At 41.2% G+C, this 18925-nt stretch overlaps 1 pseudogene; it reads left to right on the top strand.

Annotated features, from left to right (window-relative positions):
* Nucleotides 1–11641: 11641 nt before the first annotated feature.
* LOC142422714 (asparagine synthetase [glutamine-hydrolyzing] pseudogene) lies at nucleotides 11642–13326 on the top strand (annotated as a pseudogene).
* The last annotated feature ends 5599 nt before the right edge of the window (nucleotides 13327–18925 follow it).

Below are 18925 nucleotides of genomic sequence, written 5' to 3'. Positions count from 1 at the left end.
GTTTCCAGCTTATCCCCAAGAAGGTGTCCACTGGGCCCAGACAAGGAGTGTGGGAGTCTCCTCTGTCCCCAAACTGTCTATAAAAATTGTCTCTAAAAAGAGGTTGTACAACATCCTGGCTTATCCACTCTCACTGCCAAGTTCTTCCTTCTCTCTAATCTTAGCCCTACAGGCTTTGGTCTTAGCCCAGTTCCCTTAATCTACAGGCAGAGGCAAAGAGGGACAGCTGGTCACCACCCCCCAGCAAGAGAGTTTTTCTGTCTTAGAGAAATTTACTTTGTTTCCTCTCAACCTTCTCTTCTCCAACTTGAGTCATGCCAGTTTCTTTAGGCTTTTCACATATATCATTTTTCCCCAACTAGTCACCTTGTCACTCTTCTAATTCTGCTCTGAATATGTCCCCAAGTTTCCCCTAGGACTCTGACTAGGCACTGGACTTAAACCCAGGAATACTTGAATGTCTAATTGGATGGAAGAATGTATTGTGTTCTGTCATGGAGAGGTTCTTCCATAATCTCCATGATCTTTCCTCTTCACAAGACCAGATGCTGCCTAAAATCTACACCCTCAGCGTTAGTAAATTCCCTAATCCACCTCTACACCTAGTAATGTGAAAAGTGTATAAGTAGCATAGATGAGTTTTCATGGATTCAAACTCTGTTTAGCTTTAAGTGAGGTATATGTCAACAACAAGGTACTTACAATGGTATCTCAGAGGTACGGTTTATGATTGTGGTACATGCCATACACCTAGAGAATGCTTGTGTTTAAGCAAAGCATTGTATAATATTCATTCGATAAATATATACTGAACTATGGCTATATGTCCAACACCATGCTACATGCTGGGGATATAAAAATGAAAATCCAAATCCTGGTTGTACACACATTGGCAACCTATTGAGGAAGAAAAGATTTAAACCACTGTCAGTGTAATAACTGCTAATAAGATACACACAAAGTGCTAGAGAAATTTAGAGATAACCAACCACAACTATTTACTCTGTAATTATTCTACCTCATTAGACATTGATGTGAGCATGCATATGTCTACCAACATCTCTTATTTAGGTTGGTCCACTCCTCCCCCGTCCATGTGCTGTTGGAGTCCCCAGTCAGCAGTGGTGAGCGTATACCTGCGAAGGGCTGTTCATAGTCCTTATGTGAATTTTGGTATACGAATACTTGGAGAAGAATGATCTCTCTATTTTGTAGGTTTGCTACTATCAGTGGTTTTCTTTCCTACACCATGAAAATGCCTAACTGAGGCTAGACCCCCCCACAGAGAGGTTCCAAGTTGACCCAGTCTGTGGTGTTAGAGTTGTATGGTGGGCTGCTAACTTCAAGGTCAGCAGTATTAAAAAAAACTCAGAAAATCACTGTCATTGAGTAGATATTGACTCACAGTTGCACAATAGAACAGGTTAGAATTTCCCTTATGGGTTTCTGAGACTGTAACTGTTTAGAGGAGTAGAAAGCCTGCCTTTCTCCTACAGAGAAGCTGGTGGTTTCAAACTGCTGACCTTGTGGTTAGCAGCTCAACTCATAATACCAGGGCTCCTGAGTCAATTATAGTATGGATAATTTGGTGGTTCCCGAACCCCCCAGTGGGATGTAGGGACCGATATGTGGTCTATAATCAAAAAAACATATATCAATGCTCTTAATACAGAGCCAGGGGCACACAATAAAATGCTCATAGTACATATTTAGCCCAAAAAGTGCACCCAGGAAAATTATCTGAGATCTTACAGAGTAAGGAAACTCCATTTTAATTTGGGGCAAAATTAAAAGCCTTTTTGTGTATCTATTCGTTTTTAAGTGCTTATAGGTAGACACCATTCCATCCAATGTTTAAAACTAATTCCCATTTCAAAAGATATACACCTATATTGGCCAAAGCTCATAGAAATTCTTTGTTCTAAAGGTATCTAATTCATCCTACAGAGGTTAAGAATAATTAGATTTGCCCTTACATATGGACTATTAACCACTGTCTTCAGGAGTGCTGGAGTAGAGGTTCCATCCCTTGATGAAGTTCTAAAGGTTGTGTAAACTAGGGCCTCTAGATAAATGCCTTTAACTTATCTCCTTCCAATGTTAACCTTAGAGGATTTTATTTTTATTAAAAAATAATGAAAAGCTCCTCCTTTCGTTAGGTGTTCTGACATCACAATTCCTTTGAGTACACTCATTTATTAATAACTTCTGTCCTAGGCCAAACTAATGATCAGGTGAAGACAAACGGGTCACTGCCTTTTATAAGGAGTGCTTTCAAGTAAGCATTGGATTACTAACCACAGGTTGACTGTCCAAATCCACTATCAGCTACAAGAGAGAATGATGAAGCTATCTGCTGATACGAAGATTTATAGCCTTGGAAATCTACATAGAGTTGCTATGAGTTCCAATAATAGTTGTCTTGATTATAGAAATGAAGCCAGAGATTACATGATAGAATTTTACAAGACAAATGACGTGTTCATAGAAAATACCTGTTTTCAACAACACAAACGGTGACTATACACATGGACTTCTCCAGAATGAATTCACAGAAACCAAATTTACTACATCTGTAGAAAGAGATGATGGAGAAGCTCAATATCAGCAGCTAAAATCAGATGTGGGTCATGGGACCAACTGTGAAGAGACCATCAATTGCTCATGTGTAAGTTCAGGTTGAAGCTGAAGAAAAGTAAAATAAGTCCACAAGAGTCAAGATATGACCTTGAGTCTATCTCACCTGAATTTCAAGAACATCTCAAGAACAGATTTGACACATTGAACACTAATGACACAAGACCTGATGAACCATGAAAGGACTGAGTTCGTTTATTATGCCAACCTGGCCAGTGAACACATGTGGGGTTAATTGAATGACGTAGAGATAAATGGCTTGGTCAGCCTCCCCTTCTGATTTTTCGGGTCTCTTGCTTTGTGATGGTTGGACCAGGGTGCAGCTGCCTTAGACAGTTCCCTGCTTCAACTGGCAAGGCTGACTTCCTGCAAGACATTACTGAGGAGAAGCCCCATGGACCTACCCCGATGCAGCCTTGGGTGCTGGAGCAGCTGTGTGGAGACCCCTGCCAGTGCTGAGATGCTTACACGTTTACTGATTCGGCTTTCCTCCTGCAGTTGGTGCCATAGTGTGTTTTTGTGAGATGGAGGAGGAATTTGTGGATTGGTGTTGGACATGGGTTAATGTTGGACTTGTGGTCTTGGACAGCACTGGGTTGGTATATTTTCCTGATGTGCACTTACCTTTCATATAAAACTCTCTCTTATACATGAGTTTCTTTGGATTTGTTTCTCTAAAGAACCCAGACTAACACAAGGACATCAAGAGCATCATTCACGAAGAAAGCAATAGGACATGAAAAAAAGAAAACCGGAAAAAAAAGAAAAGCTCAAAATGGGTATCAGAAGATACTCTGAAACTTGTTATTAATCATAGAGTAGCTAAGGCAAATGGACGAAATGATGAAATCAAAGAGCTAAATAAAAAAAATTTAAAGGGTAGTTCCAGAAGACAAAGCAAAATATTATAATGAAATGTGTGCAGCCCCACAGTTTGAAATCAAAAGGGAAGAAAATGTTCATATCTTAAACTGAAAGAACACAAAGAGAAACCTTGAGATTCTGTGGGCAAAATATTGAATGATGCAGGAAGCACAAAAAAAGATGGAAAGAACGCACAGAGTCAGTGTACCAGAATGAACTAGTCTACATCCCACCATTTCAGGAGGCAGCATCTGAGCAAGAACCAACAGAGCTGAAGGAAGAAATTAAAAGTGCACTGAACGCATTAGCCAAAAACGAGATTCCAAGAATGGGTGGTACACCAATTGAACTGTTTTAATATTTGATGAAGCACAAGAAACACTTAATTCTTCTATGTCAGGAAATTTAGAGGATAGCTACTTGGCCTACTAACTGGAAGAGATTCATATTTGTACCCATTCCAAAGAAAAATGACCCAACACCATTAATATCACATGTAAAGAAAATTTTGCTGAAGATCATCCAATAACAGTTACAACAGTACATTGCCTGGGAGCTGCCAGAGATCTAGGCTGGGTTTGGGAGAGGATGTGGAACACAAGATCTCATTACTAATGTTTTCGCTGAAAGCAGAGAATGCCAGAAAGACATTTACTTGTGTTTTATTGACTATGCTAAGGCATTTGACTATGTGGATCATAACAACTTGGTAATAAAGGGCTCCATTGGGTTCATGGGCATCTTGTACATGGGTCCAGAGGCAGCTGTGGTAACAGAACAAGGGAATGCTAATGGTTTACAATCAAGAATGGTGTGTGTCAGGGTTGTATCCTGTCACCATTCAATAATCACAGAAGCTGGATTATCTGAAGAAGAATGGGCCATCAGGATTGGAGGAAGACTTATTATCAACTTGATATGCAGATGCCACAAACTTGCTTATGGAAAATGAAGACTTGAAACTTGCTGTGGAAGCTCAAGGATTGCAGCCTGCAGTCTGGATTACAACCCAATGTCAAGAAGACCAAAATCCTCAGCACTGGACCAATGAGCATCATGATAAATGGAGGAAATCCTTGAGTTGTCAAGGACTTCATCTTTTGTGGATCCACAATCAATGTTCATGGAAGTAACCGTCAGCAGTTAAAATAACATTGCATTAGGTAAATCTGCTGAAAGTCCCATCCTTGCTGATGATTATAGTGCACCTGACCCAGCCTTGGTATGTTCGATCACCTCACATGCATGTGAGAATTGGACATTCAATAAGGAAGATGGGAGAAGAATCGATTCATTTGAATTACAGTGCTGGTGAGGAATATTGAAAGTACCAGAAACTGCCAAAAGAATAAACAATTCTGTCTTGGAAGAAGTACAGTCTGAGTGCTCCTTGGAGGCAAGGCTGGTGAGACTTCATCTCAAGTACTTTGGACATGTTGTCATGAAAAAGCCATCCCTGGAGACGGATGTCATATTTGGGAAAGTAGAAAGGCAGTGAAAGAAAGAAGACCCTCAACTAGTTGGATTGGCATAGGGGTTGCAACAATGAGATCAAACATAAGAACAATTGTGAGGATGGCATAAGGCAGTGTTGGCTCTATTGCCATTAGGTTTTACTATGGGTCCGAACCAACTCAGCGGCTCCTAACAACAATAACAATATGAGTTAGAGTTGATTTGATGGCAGTGGGTTTGGAGATTTTTGTTCTACCTATAATATCTACCTATCTATCACCTTTTTAAAATCCAAAATATATCAGCTGGAGATAAAAACTCATGCAATCCTCATCTAGCTCTAGGTTTTCTTCTCTCTCAAGAGAATTTTCCCTAATTACCAGTCATTCTAACTATAGAAAACCCACTCATAAGACCTGGAACAACCGGGAGAGATAAATGTGATAGAAATTCTGAGAGATACCAGGAGACAAAGGCTTTCAGTGCGACTTTAGAAGCCGAAACAATCACTTAGAATTCTACATTGATTCCTCCAATTCAGCAGAGTCAACCTAGGAGAATCAATTAGACTGTCAAGGTTGAAAAAGACTGCATAAACTTATGTCTGGAGTACTAGATATTCCTATTTAGAATTTTCAGGGTCTGTCAACAAAGAAAAAAAGGAGCCCTGGTGGCACAGTGGGTTAAGCTGTGGACAGTTAAGCAGCTGTTCCAGTGGAGAAATATAAGGCAATCCATTTCCAATGGAGCAGTTCTACTCTGTCCTATACAGTGTTGCTATGACTTGATGATGATGGGTTTGACTTTTTCATTGTTGTTTTGGTCATTGTGTCAGTCTGGGTGCTTTAGAGAAACAAATCCACAGAAACTCATGTGTATAAGAGAGAGTTTTATGTAAAGGGTACGTGCACATCAAGAAACCATCCCAATCCAGTGCTGCCCAAACCCACAAGTCCAACATTAACCCATATCTCCAACAACAATCCACAAAGTTCTCCTCCATCTCACAAAACACACACTATGACACCGACTGCAAGAGGAAAGCCGAGTCAGTGAATGTGCAAGCACCTCAGCGCTGGCAGGGGTCTCCACAAGGCTGCTCCCGTACCCAGGGCTGCATCAGAGTTGGTCCATGGGGCTTCTCCTTGGGAATGTCTTGCAGGAAGTGAGCCTTGCCAGCTAAAGCAGGGAACTGGCTAAGGCAGCTGCATCCTGGTCCGACCATCAGAAAGCAAGAGACCTGAGAATTCTGAAAGGCGAGGCTCACCGAGCCATTTATCCCTCTGCCCTTCAATAAACCCCACGTGTATTTATTGGTCAAGTTGGCACAATATACTAACTACCTCAGTCATCAAAGAATCACAGAGAACAACTTGCACACATTGTCCTCATTTTTTGAAGCATTAATATGATGCAGTTGAATATTTCCCATATTATAGTGATCTCTTCACTAGTAATTTAAAGACATTGTTTGTTTATGTTTTCCCCCCATAGAATGACTTATTGCTTCGTGGTAAAAAATATGGCTGACACATGAAAAAAATGCACTGCCCCACTCTCGATTATTGTAGCCATGTGCTAAACTATGAAAAGGAATGTGAGTGCTCCAATTTTTTCTTCTTTTTCAGCATTATTTTTGGCTATTCTTCATCTCTTACATTCCCTTATGAATTATAGAATCAGTTTTTCGATTACTGTAACAAAGTATCTGAGATTTTGTCAGAGATTATGTTGAATCTGAAGATCGATTGGGGGATATTGTCATACTGATGATGTCAAATATTTTATCCATGTTTTTAAAAAGAAAACAATGTGTTGGTGAGAATGTGAAAAAATTGACACCCTCATGCATTGCTCATGGGATAGTGCAATCTTTGTGGAAAATGGTTTGGCAGTTCACCAATAAGTTAAAAATAGCATTGCATCTGGGGTCTTAAAGGCTTGAAGATAAACAAGCGGCCATCTAGCTCAGAAGCAACCAAGCCCACATGGAAAAGCACACCAGCCTGTGTGATCACGTGGTTCTGAAGGAATCAGTAATCAGGCATCAAAGAACAAAAAAAAATCATATAATTGAGTACACACCTCCATGATACGATAGCTGAGGACAAACGGGTGCATAAGCAAATGTGGTGAAGAAAGCTGATGGTGCCCGGCTATCAAAAGAGATAGTGTCTGGGGTCTTAAAGGCTTGAAGGTAAACAAGCGGCCATCTAGCTCAGACGCAACAAAGCCCACATGGAAGAAGCACTGTGCGATCACGAGGTGTCGAAGGGATCAATTATAAGGCATCATCATAAAAAAAAAAAATCTTACCACAGTGAATGAAGGAGGAAGTGCAGAGTGGAGACCCAAAGCCCATTTGTCGGCTACTGGAGATCCCCTCACAGAGGGATCTAGAGGAGGAGATGAGTCAGTCAGGGTGCGATGTAGCACCGATGAAGAATACAGCTTTCCTCCAGTTCCTAAATGCTTCCTCCACCCCCACCACCATGATCTGAATTCTACCTTGCAAGTCTGGATAGAGCAGAGGTTGTACACTGGTGCAGATAGGAGCTGGAGGCACAGGGAATCCAGGGCGATGATACCTTCAGGACCAGGAGTGTGAGGGGAGATACTGGGAGGGTAGATGGTGAGTGGGTTGGAAAGAGGGAACCGATTACAAGGATCTACATGTGACCTCCTCCCTGGGGGACGGACAACAGAAAAGGGGGGTGAAGGGAGACACCAGATAGGGCAAGATATGAGAAAATAATAATTTATAAATTATCAAGGGCTCATGAGGGATGGGGGAGCGGGGAGATAGGGGAAAAAAGAGGACTTGATGCAAAGGGTTTAATTGGAGAGCAAATGCTTTGAAAATGATTAGGACAATGAATGTACAGATGTGCTTTATACAATTGATGTATGTATGGATTGTGATAAGAGTTGTATGAGTCCCTAATAAAATGTTTTTAAAAAGTTACTATAAAAAATAGCATTGCAATATGATCCATAAATTCTACTCCTTGATAGGAGAACTCAAATTTAAAGATGTATCCCGTATTCACAGCAGCATAATTCACAATAGCCAAAGGGTGGAAACAATCCAAGTGTCCATCCACAGTTAAGTGTATAAGCAAGATGAAATATTACTCAGCTACAATAAGGATGAAGTTGTTATGCATGCTTTAACAAGAACTTTGAAAACATTATGCCAAGCGAAAAAAGTCAGACACAAAAGGACAGATATTGTCTGAGTTCACTTGCATGAGATAATTAGAGTAAACAAAGCCTATAGGTCAAAGTTTATTAGTAATTATCTAATGTTTCGCAGGCAGGCACAACAGAGGTGGCTTAAACCTTTCAAGTCTCAATTTTTTAAAAAAAGCAGTTTTATTAGCACTTTATCCATGTGTCTTACAATTCACCAATTTAATCCTATCGATAAGAGTTGTACAATTATCATCATATTCAGTTCTAGTACATTTTCTTCTTCCTTCTAATCACTGCTATTCATGTAATTATTTCTTTTTCTAATTGTGACAAAAATACAACAGAACATTCTCCACAACTTCTACTTGCATAGTTCAGTGCCATTGACTATACTCATTATACTATACAGCCACTATTGATATCCTTTTCCAAATTATTCTGCCACCATTGACATAAACTCAATGCCCCTACACAACAACTTCTTCCCCTTCATCTATGATAACCATTGGTCAAGTTTAATTTCTTTTTTCATGGCTTTCTTGATATAGTATTCACATGTCATATTCTTGTTTTATAATTTAGCCATACATTCATCCATGTGTCAAGCACATTTGCACATATGCGGCCATCATCATTTTCAAAGCATTTTCTTTCTACTTGAGCCCTTGATATCAGCTCCTCCTTTTCCCCCTCCCACTCCTGCCCGCCCTCCTTAATGAATGCTTGATAAATTATAGATTATTATTTCCATATCTTACATCGTCCTCTGTCACCCTTCACCCACTTTTCCACTGTTCGTCCCCCTGGGAGGGGGTTATATGCTGATCCTTGTGATTGATTCCTCCATTCTCTCCCCACCCTCCCCTAATCCTCCTGGTATCTCTATTCTCATTTTTGGCCCTGAGGGATTTATCTATCCTGGATTCCCTGTGTTTTGGGCTCTTATCTGTAGTAATCTGCATGTTCTGGTCTAATCTGATTTGTAAGGTAGAATTGAGGTCATGATAGTGGGGGTACATGTCATATTCTTCCATGATTAAATCACTTTTAAAATGAGTTGTATAATCACAATCAGTTCTAATGCTCCCTTCCCCCTCCTGCATTCATTGTTTGTTCCCCAAATCCCCTCACCCTTCCAGCTACCATCCCCTACCTCTAAATTCCTTATAAGCCCTTGTATCAGTTATTATCTGTATGCATCTACTCCATCTGCGCCTCACAAACTGGGAAACCCAACAGAAACAATAAAAAACAACAGCAAAATAAAGTGGTAAGGATAAAATAATAATAATGTAAAGATTAAAAATATAAAGAGTGAGAAAGAAAAGACCACATCCGTATGTTAAAAGTCAGGGAAGACATTTGTGTCATGGAAAAAGCAAGAAATACTTTTGCTTAGAACAAATTCAGGTTGGGTCAAGAGGGAGGTCAACTGACTAATTATCAAGTTCAATCCAGTAAAATCAAGTTTATAATGATCTCTATCTGATAGTAACGCTGTTTAAGACCCTCACCTTTGTCTAGATGGGATCTGCCAGCATCTTAATCTGACTAGATATTCTGCAGATTGATTTTGGGCTCCCATTGTCCTCCATAGTCTTCTACAAATTTGTTGTTTACAATTTAAACTCTGATACTTTTCCCTTTGTCATATTTTGATTTTGTCATCTTTGGTGTGCTTCTTCCATGTGCATGTAGTTGATTCCTCACTTCGATGGTTGCCTGTTTTAATTCAAGCCTGTAAGACCTCAGATACTATTCCAATTGATAGCTGGGCACCATCTGTTTTCTTCACCACACTTTGCTGTAACACTCTTACCTTCAGTGATCTTTTCATGAAGGTCAGTTTCAAGCAGAGCCATGTTATCAGAACTAATTTTTCTTGGATTGGGGATAGAATTAAGTGAGAGCCCAGAATTCATCTGCTGATTCACAGGATATGCATGATTCAGGTTTACTTTTTCAGTCACATTATGACAAAATCAAAACCCCATAAGAACAACTACACCAACAACAGCAACAAACTAACCGGTACACAAGTAAACCAAAAAATCAAAAACCAAAGCAAACAAAGAAAAGGCAGGAAAACAAAACCCCATAGAAACCAAAAAGTAAAACACTGTCAATCATTCCCCTGGGGGTATGAGGCGATTGCACTGATGACATCAACAATGTTTTCAATGGCACAGCACTTCGGACACCATCAGCATGAGGAGTCTACGCGAGCCCATTTCCAACCCATGAGTTGTTGCCCTGCGCATTTTGATCTGTTTACCCTAAGCATGGGGATTGGTGCCAGGGGAAACTTCCTGGATCAATTCTCTCAAGAGCAGATCCCTACCCAACAGATCAAAACCTGTCATATCATTGCAAAGGACGCATAATATATGGTGATTCTGAGTCCCTTTCCATTGGACACCCACCACTTCCACAGCCCTGGGACAGCTACTGTCTGGTTCTTCTCCCAAACACGTACCCCAGTCCTCAGTCCAAGATTGCAGGCAGCTTTGAGGAGGGACTCAGTTCATTCAGCAGTGCCTCTATGTTAAGTCCTTCTGGTAGAGCCTCTGAAGACCCAATTATTTTTTGTTTTGAATTTTGTTGTCATTGTTGAATCCATGTGTTTCCAGTAATGTAAGGAATTTTGGATGAAACGGAAAATGTTTTTCATTAAATAGAATTTAATAAATTTAGTGGGCACCTATTACCAATAGGTCTCTAGAGCTGGAGTTGGCTCCCATCAGATGGCAGCACACACTAATGTGGGATAGGAGACGCCCATCAGAGCCCTGAGGCAGAAAATGTTGTATGTCCCATGAGTCACAAAAGGGTGCTGAGTCTGTTCAGGTGGTTAAAAACTGGAAATAGATAGCAATGATGATTATACAACATTATGAATATAATCAATGCACTGAATTGTACATGTACAAAATGGTTAAGATTGCAAACTTTTTCTTGTATGTGTTTTATCACAATACAAGTGTTTTTGAAAAATGGCTAATGAAGCACCCAACCTCAGGTCTGCATTCAAAACAAAGGGGAAGAAAAGAGCATGGTGGTGTCAGTTACCTTTCTATCTGTAAAGCAAATGCTTTCCCAGAAGATTTGCCGTTAGAAATCTGCTTGTACGTCACTGGCCATGCTTGGGTCTTGTGACCAACTGTCTGTAGGAAAGCGGTAAACTTGTAGATAGATTGTCATCCACTATCTGACCTCATGACTGTATCCACAACATTGCAAGGAAAAGGAGGAAATCCATAAGCATTGAGTCGGTAACCAATAATGCTTGCCACAATGGTTTCATTAAGATCTGTAGCCCCACCCACGCCACATCCCGCTCGCTCCGCAGGAGGCAGAACAATCCAGGTTGACTCTCCAGACGGACTGCATCAGCAAGGACAGACAAGGCATCAGCAAGCTGCCTAACCAGCAGTGTGTGCTCTGCGCAACGCCTCCCTCCGAGCAAAGAGAGAGCGCGTGACTCCACCCCACCGTGTGCGGCCTTTGGGCCCTCTTTGGCAGTGACGAGGGCCTCTCTGTTTAGTGTCTGAGCGCCATAAAGACTGAACACACAGGTCCAGGTGCCTTTCACTTTGAGAACGTCAATGGACACACCAACTGTTGCTTTGGATTTCATCGGTTGGAGGTGGTTGATCCACTGTTTGGAATGCAGCCAATTCGACTGAAGACATTTCCGTACTCGTGGCTCTGTTACAATGGTGAAATCTACAACCACGAGAAGCTGCGTCACCACTTTGGATTTGATTATCAGACCAAAGTGGACGGTGAGATCATCCTTCATCTTTATGACAAAGGCGGAATTGAGCAAACCGCCTCTCCGCTGGGTGGGGTGTTTGCGTTCATTTTACTGGATACTGCCAATAAGAAGTTGTTCCTGGACAGAGATACCTATGGAGCCAGACCTTTGTTTAAAGCCATGACTGAAGATGGATTCTTGGCTGTGTGTTCAGAAGCTAAAGGCCTTGTTAACTTGCAGCATGCCGTGACGCCCTTTTTAAAAGTGGAGCTTTTTCTTCCGGGACACTATGAAACTCTGGACCTAAAGCCCAGTGGCAAAGTCGTGTCTGTGGAAATGGTCAAATTCCATCATTGTCGGGATGTGCCTCAGCACTCCATGTAGGACAATGTGGAGAAACTATTCCCAGGTTTTGAGATAGAGACTGTCAAGAACAACATCGGGATCCTCTAACAATGCTGTGAAGAAGCGTTTGATGACGGACAGAGGATAGGATGTCTTTTATCAGGGTGTTTGGATTCCAGCCTCTTCGCTGCCACCCTGATGAAGCAGCTTAAAGAGGCCCACGTTCAGTATCCCTTCCAGACGTTTGCTGTTGGGATGGAGGACGGTCCTGATTTACAGGCTGCCAGAAAAGTAGCAAATCACATTGGAAGTGAGCACCATGAGGTCCTCTTTAATTCTGAGGAAGGAATTCAGGCCCTGGATGAAGTCATATTTTCCTTGGAAACTTATGACATTACAACAATTGGTGCTTCCGTGGGTATGTATTTAATTTCCAAATACATCCGGAAGAACACAGATAGCGTAGTGATCTTCTCTGGAGAAGATTCAGATGAACTTACACAAGGTTACATATATTTTCACAAGGCTCCGTCTGCTGAGAAACTGAGAAAGAGAGTGAGTGGCTCCTGAAAGAACTCTACTTATTTGATGTTCTCCGTGCAGATCGAACTACTGCTGCCCATGGCCTTGAACTGAGAGTCCCATTCCTGGATCACCGATTCTCTTCCTACTGCTTGTCTCTCCCACCCGAAATGAGGATGCCCAAGCATGAGACAGAGAAACATCTCTTGCGAGAGGCCTTTGAGGACCCTAACCTGTTACCTAAAGAGATTCTTTGGCGACCGAAAGAAGCTTTCAGCGACGAGATCACCTTGGTGAAGAATTCGTGGTTTAAGATTTTACAGGACTTTGTTGAACATCAGGTTGATGACACAATGATGGCAACTGCCTCGGAGAAGGTTCCCTTCCACACTCCCAAAACGAAAGAAGCTTACTGCTACCGCCAGATCTTTGAACGCCACTACCCTGGTCGGGCTGGCTGGCTGACCCATTACTGGATGCCTAAGTGGATCAATGCCACTGACCCTTCTGCCCGTACGCTCACCCATTACAAGTCAGCCGCCAAAGCTTAAGTGCTCTCTAAGCAGAATAGTCAACGGGAATACTGTTTGTTTGGCATTGTATGGTACTATAGCTGGGTCCTGGGAACAAGGAGCCAACTACTCAAGTGTACTTGAGTTAAATAAAATAAAAGTTATATGTGAAAAAAAAAAGAAAAAATATCTGTAGCCCCACATATTATCACAAATTTGTCACAAAATTTAGCATAATTACATCACCTTATTCCCAGTGAAATAGACATGTTATCTCTTTTTCAACAACCAAGCTTTATATACTATCACTTCTCATAAACATCTATTACATAAACTATATCTAGAGTACAGTTCTTTGACTCTGTCTGCTTGATATATAAAAACAATAGACACCTGTAAAAAGACTATTGAAATATATTAAGGCCTCAGGGTCAAAGGACTGTGTGGTTTTTACCTAAGGTGACTTCTCTCTTAACAATACAATCATTTCCACTAAAAACTCAATCCCAAAATAGCTCATGTTCCAGCACTCCCCACCCTTACCCCCTCCAACACACAATCCCACAGCAGGCAAAGCAAAAATAACACAGGCATATCAACCCAAATAACTCTAAGTACTTACCTCATTAAACTGCTAATGCTCTACCTAATCTGCAGAATCAAAAAAGTTCACAGTTCATAATCCTTCAATTTTCAGGCCTTTGGTCTGACAACAAAATTAAGAGTCAAATAAAACAAGTGTCACTATCAAAGTTTAGAGACAAGGGCTACCTGGTTAGAATTAGTAACATTTTTACATAGATTTCAAATATCTTTTTTATTTAAAGACAAATGACCAAATACTTATATAAGGACCCAATGTCTTTTATGTTGAATGGTGTTCTTGAGGGTGTGTTATTTGGAGATCAGCTGCCCTCCAGATCCTATATTAGTTATACATTAGGTGACAACCCACTGGGATAATTCTGTCAATGTCTCCTTCCTTTTGAAGTCTGAGGGCAAGAGGTCTTTTCATACTAACACCCAGTGCCCTCACACAATGCGATATGATGAAAACTCAATAGATGATCTTTGACAACACCATTGCCAGTCATATGACTGATCTGTATTGGTTTTTGGTTTTCTGTTTTTAATATTATACGTGGTAGGCCCTTAGTGCCTGTAAAAAACAGCACAGAAGCCCTATCTGATGTTCTCTGACTATACAGAGAGGAGAATCCGTCTCCATAACTGCCCAAGTCAGAGATCAGACACACCTACACCTTCCATCTTTTTTTCACTTACGAGGACACCAACTGTTCCTTCCACAACACCCTTCTTCCTGTTAGTTTTGATAGTTCACTGCAAGGGCCACCCAGAACTCACAGACAGAACTCATGCAGATGACATAATCTCATGGGGAGGATGTAAAGCTTTTGCTGATGAAGATCCAAGGTTGCAGTCTTCAATATAGATTACACCTCAATGTAAAGAAAACCAAAATTTACACAACTTGACCAGAAAAAAAAATCAAATTGTTAATGATTTTATCTTGCTGAATTCACAATCAATGCTCATGGAAGCAGCTGTCAAGAGCTCAAAGGATGCAATGCATTGGGTAAATCTGCTGCACGAGACCCCTTAAAGTGTTGACGAGCAGTGATGTCACTAAGGACTAAGGTGTGCCTAGTGCTGTGGATCATCTCACATGTATGTGACAGTTGGACTGAACGGAGAATCCTCAAGTAGGGCAAGGCGTCCGGACCTGAATGTTACCTTCCTTTCAAGTGTCCGTACTAATTATTGCCACCAAATTAGCAGCTCCGCCTTAGTTTCTGGCCCAAGACAGAGAAAATAACTCTCCCTTAGATTCCCCTATTTGCAGAAAAGCAAAACTGAAATGTTTAGGCAAGCTAAATACAGGAAATTATAAAGTGGAACTAAATAGAAGACATTAAACTGAGCTCAATGGTGGTAAAATGATCTCCTTCATGCAGGAGAGCCAAGTTTGATGCCCAGCTAATGCCCCACATATGCAGCCACCATCCATCTGCATTGGTGTCTGTATGTTGCAATGATGGTAAATAACTCTGAGGGGAGCATCCACAATAAGACAGACTAGAGAGAAAGGCCTGGTGATCTACTGCTAAAAGTATACTGATGAAACCCTGTGTTAGTCTGGGTAGACTAGAGAAATGAATCCAGGGAGACTCTCATGTATGTATAAGAAAGAGTTTTATATAACGAGTAATTTTACATTAAGCAAACATCTCAGTCCACTCCAGGTCAAGTCCATAAGTCCGATGTTAACCCATATGTCCATAACCAATCTATAAAGTCCTCTTCAGACTCAGGAGACACATACAATGATGCCGAATGCAGAAAGATCACAGGTCAGTTGGTGCAAAGTATTGTGGATCCAGTGATGATAGAAGCATCTCAGTGCTGGCAGAGTTCTCCACGAGGCTCCTCCGGTTCCCAGGAAGAGAGAGAAAGATAGATAGATAGATAGATAGATAGATAGATAGATAGATAGATAGATAGATAGATAGATAGGTAGATAGATGATAGATAGAGAGACCCTAGTTTCCAGTCTCACAGAGGCCTTATTAGATATCAGCTGATTGGCAGACTAGACTCCACGCCTTCACTTTTAATCCCTAAAATTGACAAATGATTATATAACTACCACAAACCCCTTTTAGTATGCAAACTATCTTAGGGACAGTACAGGACAGAACAGCATTTTATTCTGTGGTGCAAGCAGTTGCCATGACTTTTGAAACTACTTGATAGCCTCTAATACCAACATTGAAATCAGAGATTTGTGTGAGCCAAAGCTGAGTGATGAATGTGTCGTTACCTAGTAACTAAAATAGTTGTGCTGGTCTAATATTTATACGTAGGATATGTAGGCCCAGCAGGCCTGTGTATGGCTTAGCCACTGCTGGCCTTGACTCAGGGAGTTGTTCCATCAGACTATAAGAGCCAGGGGAAAAGAGGTTGAATTTTTTTTTAACCTCTATATTCTAAACTTTGAGCTCAGTGCAAATGCAGCCTGGGAGTTATATAAAACAGTATAGTGGTGAAAATATACATAAAGAGAAGTAAAAGTGGAGCTCCTGTGCTTTTAGCCCTAATTCTACACTTTACTAGAGATCTTGCACCCAAAACAACCCAAACTCGTTGCTATTGAGGCAATGCTGACTCCGAGCCTGTAGCTGTTTACAGGAATAGAAATCTCAGTCTTTTTCTTACGGAGCTGCTCGTAGTTTCGAACAGCCCACCCTGTGGATCGCAGCCCAACTTGTAACCACTACACCACCAGTGTAATATTACATAGTAATATTAATAATAAACATAGTAATATTTTCTCACATAATCCTCGAGGATTAATAATTAAATAAAGGGTGTGAAGGCTCTTTGTAAAGCACTGTTCAGTTTTAATAAGATGTTATTATTCTGCTCTGAGTTTTAATCCAGACTCTTCTATATAAAGACCATGTTAACTTGGTTAAATTATTCAACCTCTTTAGATTCTTTCCCTTCTTCATTTATAAAATGCAACACAAAATGACTAGGTCATAGGATTATGGTGAGAATTAAGTGAACTGACATATATGAAGTGTCTAGCACAGCACACAATACCTGCTATTCAGTCAGTGAGTGTTGGGTTCTGTCCCCTGTCTTATCAAAACTTCTAAAATTAGGATCGGACTTTAGCAATGCAGTAGGTTCAGCATCAGGCTGTTAACCAAAAGGCTGGTGGCTCACCCTGGAGCAAGATGAGCGGTTTGCTCCCATAGAGATGTGCAGCCTAAGAAATTGTATACAGCAGCTCTGTTCTGTCCTGTTGGATCGCTTTGAGTTAGCATCAGCTCTGTGAGACTGGGAAAGAGAAGGATCACGTATTTCTGTGTACCTGGTGACAGTCTCTGTGGCAGAAGTGCAAAAAATATTTACCCTTCTTGACCAGACTACTGATAAAAATTATGCTGGTGGTGACTGATAATGCCATGAAGATGACTTAATGGTAATAAAACCTCTCAGAAAGAACTAGACTGCCCAGGACTAGCTAGTGCCCAAAAAACCTGGTTTCCCACTCAGAATATGCTCCTTGAGCCCTGTGCTTTTCCCCTCTCCTTTATGACACGTGGGGTGAGGGTGGGAGGAGATCTCCAGTCTGGCAGAGGCCCCTTTAAAAATGTACCCAAACTCCTCCTCTGTCAACTGAGTTGCTAAAAATAACACTACAGGAAAAGCTGAAATATTTGCAGAGAAAGCTGAATTTCCTGCTACCTCCACTCCCTCCACTCAAATGGATAAAATTCTGACCAACAAACCCCCAGATCAGTTCCACCAGTGGAAGAGACTTACTTTGCAGCCCCCTTCTTAGTATAGTTATTCTGTGAGCTTGAGCTGATGCTGTGCTAAGAGGGTACAGGAAAGGGCAGACACAAATATTGAGAAATGGATTGTAAAGTGCCTTGGCTTTGCTTCAGAAATTTCTTAGTAATTCAGCTTGTATCCTCACTTTTAGCTAACAATCTCCTTTCCAGTGCGTCTTGCCTTCTCTTCCATGACCCTCCACCCCCTTGCTTAATGCTGGATCTAGCCCAGAGCACAGCCATAGACCACTCTTGCTCCGCAGGAACTCCTATTCAAGTCTGATCGCTCTTCTCAGCCAGCAGAGTAGAGCAGACTTGTTCAAAAGCAGTGTCATATGTAAATATATCTATATATGAGGATGGGGATATAGATCTATGTGCATATATTTATAGGTTTAGTATTAATGTCACAGATGGACATTTGGCCTCCACTCAAGTACTCCCTCAATGCAAGAATATGTTTTTTCTAGTAAACTGGCATTCCATGATGCTCACCTTCCCAACACGATCGTTGAAGACAGAGCAGGTGCATAAACAAATGTGGTAAAGAAAGCTGATGGTGCCTGTCTATCAGAAGACAGCGTCTAGGGTCTTAAAGATTTGAAGGTAAACAAGCGGCCATCTAGCTCAGAAGCAACAAAGCCCACATAGAAGAAGCACACCAGCCTGTGTGATCATGAGGTGCTGAAGGGATCAGGGGTCAGGGATCATGCATCAAAGAACAAAAAAGTCAAATCATTGTGAATAAGGGGGAGTACAGATTGGGGACTGAAGACCCATCTGTAGGCAACGGCACATCCCCTTACAGAACGGTCATGGGGAGGAGACAAGCCAGTTAGGGTACAGTATAGCAACGATGAAACATACAACTTTCCTCTAGTCCCTAAATACTTCTTCCTCCTCCTCCCCCCATTATCATGATCCCAATTCTACCTTAAAAATCTGGCTAGACCAGAGGATGTACACTGGTACTGATAGGAACTGGAAACACAGGGAATCCAGGACAGATGATCCCTTCAGGACCAATGTTGAGAGTGGCAATACTGGGTGGGGTGGGCTGGAAAGGGGGAACCAATTAGAAGGATCTACATATAACCACTTCCCTGGGGGATGGATAACAGAAAAGTGGGTGAAGGGAGACATTGGACATTATAAGATATGACAAAATAATAATAATTTATGAATTATCAAGGGTCCATGAGGGATTGGGGAATGGGGAGGAAGGAAAAAAAATGAAGAGCTGATACCAAGGGCTCAAGTAGAAAGCAAAT

Source organism: Tenrec ecaudatus, chromosome 12, assembly GCF_050624435.1.
Source record: "Tenrec ecaudatus isolate mTenEca1 chromosome 12, mTenEca1.hap1, whole genome shotgun sequence".
In the NCBI taxonomy this organism is placed as follows: Eukaryota; Metazoa; Chordata; class Mammalia; order Afrosoricida; family Tenrecidae; genus Tenrec; species Tenrec ecaudatus.
Note: the sequence above shows the minus strand (reverse complement) of the source record. Positions and strands in the feature narration are given on the sequence as shown.